Source organism: Centruroides sculpturatus, unplaced genomic scaffold (assembly GCF_000671375.1).
Source record: "Centruroides sculpturatus isolate CEXI.00-Female unplaced genomic scaffold, Cexi_2.0 scaffold102, whole genome shotgun sequence".
NCBI lineage: Eukaryota > Metazoa > Arthropoda > Arachnida > Scorpiones > Buthidae > Centruroides > Centruroides sculpturatus.
Window position 1 is genome coordinate 646,376 of NW_019384295.1, and position 5,361 is coordinate 651,736.

Below are 5,361 nucleotides of genomic sequence, written 5' to 3' on the forward strand. Positions count from 1 at the left end.
AAATAAAATAATAATAATAATAAATGAATAAATTCAAGAAATTTATAATTAAATCATTTAAAATGTAAATGAAATAATCTATAATTTAAAATGTATGAAGAAAAATAAAAAAAAAATTATGTTTTTAGATTAAAATTTTATAATTTTTATTTAATATATTCGTGTGTATATGTATATATAGGCCTATAACAAGTTCTGTTAACTAAAATATATACTTCTTTATTCCATTAAAAAAAATTTAATGAATATCTTATAAAGTAATAAAATGGAACAATTTAAAAGTTTTGCTATTCAGTAGACTTTATAAAAGATTGTCTTTACTCCCTTTCTAATATTTTATCGAAACTTCTACACTCACGAACGACTCTTGCTAGTCATTGACCGTAAAACAAAATCGAAATTATGGATTTTGGTTCAACCTTTTATATACTTTATCTTTGGTAGTAAGATCGATTTTGACATTTAAAAAAATTTTAAAAAAATATATATATACATATATAAATGTATACTGTATATATCAAATGATATAATTACAGGGCATATATATTTATATAAATATATTCTTTCCTGTAATTAGATTTAAGTAAATGTTGTAAGAGAAGAAATCAAGTTTAATGATTAAAAAAAAATAGTATAATACGTTTATAAAACAATGAATAGCAATTAGACAATATAAAAAAGATTTACTGATAATGAATTTACATTAGGAACACGTAATTCTAAATAATTAAAACGTATATTTTTCATTGTTACTGAGTTGGTAACACTCTGAAAATCGTTTATTTTCAGGCATTTCAACTGAATAAATAAATAATATATAATTATTTTATGTAATTAAATGTGATTTAAAAAATGTTTATAAACAAAGAATTTGTGTTTTAATATATAATAAATTAATAAAGTTAAAATTTATATACAAATCTATAAAAAAAACTGTATTTTAGAGGAACATAAAAAGTGGACGTCGTTTGCAGGTTATTTTGTATGCATAAATAATTAAAATTCACGAAAATATGTCCGCCGTATAGAGGTGTCCATTATAGGAAGTTCGATTGTATTTATAAAGTATATAATCGAACAATACAATTTATTACGAATTAATTTTAATAAATATAATTAAAATTTTAATCCTAATATTGAAATTAACAATTTATTTATATTAAATTTATTTAAACTGAATAGAGAAAAAAATTGTTTTTTTTTTCTTTTTTAAAAAAAAGGAAGTGATCTCATTTGACTTTTAGCAAGTTATAAATAACTGACAATTGTTACATAAAGTCATCATTCATGAATCCTATTGTAACATAATACTTTAAAAAAATATTTTTAGTGTTATATAAAATATGATTTTTGTATAGTTAATTTTTATAAACCCTTCAACATTTTTTGTGAAGTTATTTTTAGCTTAATGAATAAACTAAATAAAATATTTTTTCTTTATATAAATAAAAAAAATAAATCAACAAACTAAAAAATAAATCTATAAATTTTTGTTAATGATTTTTAGTAAAAAAAAATAATAAAATTACAGAAAAACACATCAATCATGTACAACTTATTAAAAAAAATAAATTATTTAATTTTATAAAGTAGCTTAGCGAGTAATAAATTTAAATTTAATTTAATCAATTTTTACTTACTTTCTCGATTAAAAATTAAATACATATTTTCTATATTTACGACTTTAAATTAAGCCGTTTACAATCGATCCTTCTGATAAGCATCTTTAAAAATACAGTAAAACCTCGATTTAGTGCCCCCCGAAATAGCGCAACTCTAGTAAAGTGCTAATGGATATTTATAGCCGAATCTTCTTTATAATGCAGAACTTTTTAAGTTTTTAAATATACAATTTTGCATTGAAAATACATTGTTATCACCAAATTACTTCAGTTTAGCGTTACACTCGATTTATTACCGATTTCAGAGGCAGACAGTGGCGTTAAATCGAGATTTAATCGTAATGTATAATATAAAGTGGAGGAAAGAAGATAAAATTTATGTCTAAACAATGATCTACAAAGGACAATTATAACTTAAAATAAAAGTAAAAAAAAAATTAATTGAAAAACGTTTTATAACAAATTTATTTAATTATTAAACTATATAATTAAATAGTTTATAAATTACTTAAGTGATATAAATTATAAGATACTGGACGTAAACAAGCAGTTATACGTAAATAAACATTACCATATGTGATATATTTAAATACATAATAAATGAAACAGGAGTTAAATTTTGTAAACAACAAAGTCTAGGAAATTTTCCACTTTTAAATGTAAACAAATATACATAAAATATTTTTCAAACAGAACTGGAATAAAGAATAATTTAAGTTTCGTGATATAAACAAGTAGCATTATTTAAGTAATATTTGAGAACTCATAAGAGAACAATACTAAAGAAATCAGTGAAATTGTCTACAGGCACATAAAGAAAAACAAAGAATAATTCTTCTAAAAATATAAAAACGGAAAATATCTTCATAAATTATATTTTACTATAAATTTTAGATGAAATTTTTTATTCAAATCTTACTTTTTATTATAGTTTTACATGATATAACAAATATCATTTACACTTATTTTTTTTTTATATTATAAACTCAATAAAATATTATTTTAAATTCGACGAATATTCTGTTTAATTTTATTATTTAAACTACAAACTTGAACTTATATATAGTTTATAAAGCTTATATATAATTTATATGTTTACTATCGGTTTACCTATATCAGGTATAACCTTATTTGTACGTTAATATATAGGCTACAAATATTAAATGCAATGTAGAATTACCGCAAAGTACATAATACGGAATAGTTAAATATGTTATATTATACATTACTTAGATTAAAATACACATTTTCTAAAGTAATTAAAGTTTAAAAATTTAATACAATTTCATAAAAATAAAATTAGAATAAATCAATTTTTTACATTAATTACGCCTTTAACATTCCAAAAATTAAAGAAAATAATAAAAAGAAATGATAACTAAGTACGGTTTCAGATTACTCGGTTTTTATATCGTAACATTTTATAATTAATAAATTATGTTAAACATCTCATCAATAAACTTGTCAAGGTATTCTAGTTGTATAAGAATGTTGAAGATGAAAACCGTAAGATGTCACCTGTTCCAGTTACAGTATATAGAGCAAAGAAACGAGTATGACAGTGATCAACTGTACATCTCTGCAGGAATTGAATTCAAAACTCAAAACCACATATCTCATAGAAGAGAGTAAGTGCACCTCCATTGAACCAAATTGTGGTGGTGGCGAGAGTAATACTTCAAGTAGAGAAAAACTTAGAGAACGAAATGAATGTTCTTTTTATAGATGACCGGTCCTGGTGCAGCTGCCCGTTTCTGTAGTGTGGTGCATTCTTCCTAGATCGGAACTTCTTTCTTCTTTCTAAACATTTCTTGGCATATGCCAAAAGGCGTTCCAGTGATTCGTTGCCAGTACATATTGAGCAATGTCCCTTGTTGTTTTAACTATGTCAAGATGTTTTAAAAACCTATTTTTGGATAGCTGAGATTTTTATTTATAAAATATATATATATATGTATGTGTGTGTGTGTGTGTTACTTATAATATTATAAATGTATCAGAAAAAAAATTTTTCTAAAATTTAACATAGTCAATAGTTGAATCGACTTTATTTGCATTCTTTAAACATTCGGCAGGAAATTGAATGGAGAAAGTTAATACAGCGTTACTGTTTTCATGATTATTCTACTTAATTACATTTCCTGTTTGGAATACTTAAAGAACCGTTTCTATTAAGTTCTTCAAAAGATGAGTTTAACTAGAAATTCTCATTTTCATAAAGAACTTTTGCTACTTAGAAACAATCAAGGAAATTAAATGTTGGAAGTAGAATAAACGTATATATATATATATATATAAGTAATCAAAAGAAAAAAAAACTAACAAATAGGCCTTTGGGATATTCAGTTTGAATGGTAATAGTGTGTAGTCTTTCCAGTACTGCTTGATCGATAGCCAAGATGCATAGCGACATTGCGGTCAACCTCCTGTTAGAAAGAACAAGCTTTCCGGTTAAGGGAAATATCCAGAATGCACACTTCTCATTGCCTCCCAATTTATCTCTCAACCGGATCTTAAAATTTTCTGTTGTCTATAAATACACGGAGCATTAGTCATAACTGCGTTGATACATCGCTGTGTAAGGCTACCGAAACGATCCAACGTGATATTGAACAGTACAGATAATGAAACGACCGATCCTTATTGGCCAATCGATTAATCGATTACATTTTAGTAATTGAGTATTAGCAAATAAGGGCGAAGAGTGTTTTTTTATTATACGCAAAGAAGCATCACTCATTCACTGAATAAACTAAAACCGAGTAACTCCTACTCATCAGGTAAATATCACAAATGGGTTGTGACGTAAATGCACAGGTCATTTAAATACTATTCAATAATTTCCTTTTAGCAGTCAGAAGTGTAGTACCTGGAAGCATGCCAGACACATTACAATGCTGAAGGTAAAAGTTGTACCGTTACAAATCGTCATTCTTTCCAATTAAAACAATTGCCTAACTATAAAATATCGCCAATTGTGGAAAGAAGAATAATTTCCGAAAAATCGTAGATAAAACACCAATTACGTGAAAATTTTTTCAAAAAAAAACAAAATTATCTTCGCTTTTATTCCGTGTTTTAGTTTGAATACTTTACTACGTGGCAGGAATGTAAAATAGAGAAGTTTGACAGTTAGGAGCGCGTGATATGGTCAATGTCGATTCACCTAACGCCTCTTACCATTAACGTAAAGGAACTAAATTTTCCCTATTTATATACATACATAACATATATTTTTAATCAAATTGACTGTGGTCATTCACCTTTTGTTAACAAGCAATAAAAAAATAACAGGTATTGTGTCAACAATGAAGCGTGTTGAAATGAAAGTGGCGAGGTGGTTGTCTGCACTTGCCTTTTAAGTATTAATCGCTATAACTTTATAGAGAAAAGAGGAGGAGAGAGAGAAAAAAAATCGATCAAAATTAAAATATAGCGTGTATATTTATATTTTAAAAATATAAATATTATACTATAGTATCATTTATAAATTTACTGAATATTTAGATGCAATTTATCTTCTCTTTAGCTATGATAATTACTAGCAATGATTAAAATTTTCGTTTGATAATGATGTTAACACACATTTGACTAAATCATTTCTCCTTAATTGCTGAATAACAAACATCGAAATATGTTTCATGTAAAATTCATAAAATATTTTATAATCATAAATCTTTACAGACATATATATAAATATGTCTGTAAAGATTTATAATCATAAATCTTTACAGACATA

The 5,361-nt window shown here is 24.8% G+C and overlaps 1 long non-coding RNA gene across 1 annotated transcript in view; it reads right to left on the reverse strand.

Annotated features, from left to right (window-relative positions):
* Positions 1 to 5,361, reverse strand: part of LOC111620906 — a 154,189-nt gene that overhangs the window by 148,137 nt on the left and 691 nt on the right. The window lies entirely within an intron of this gene.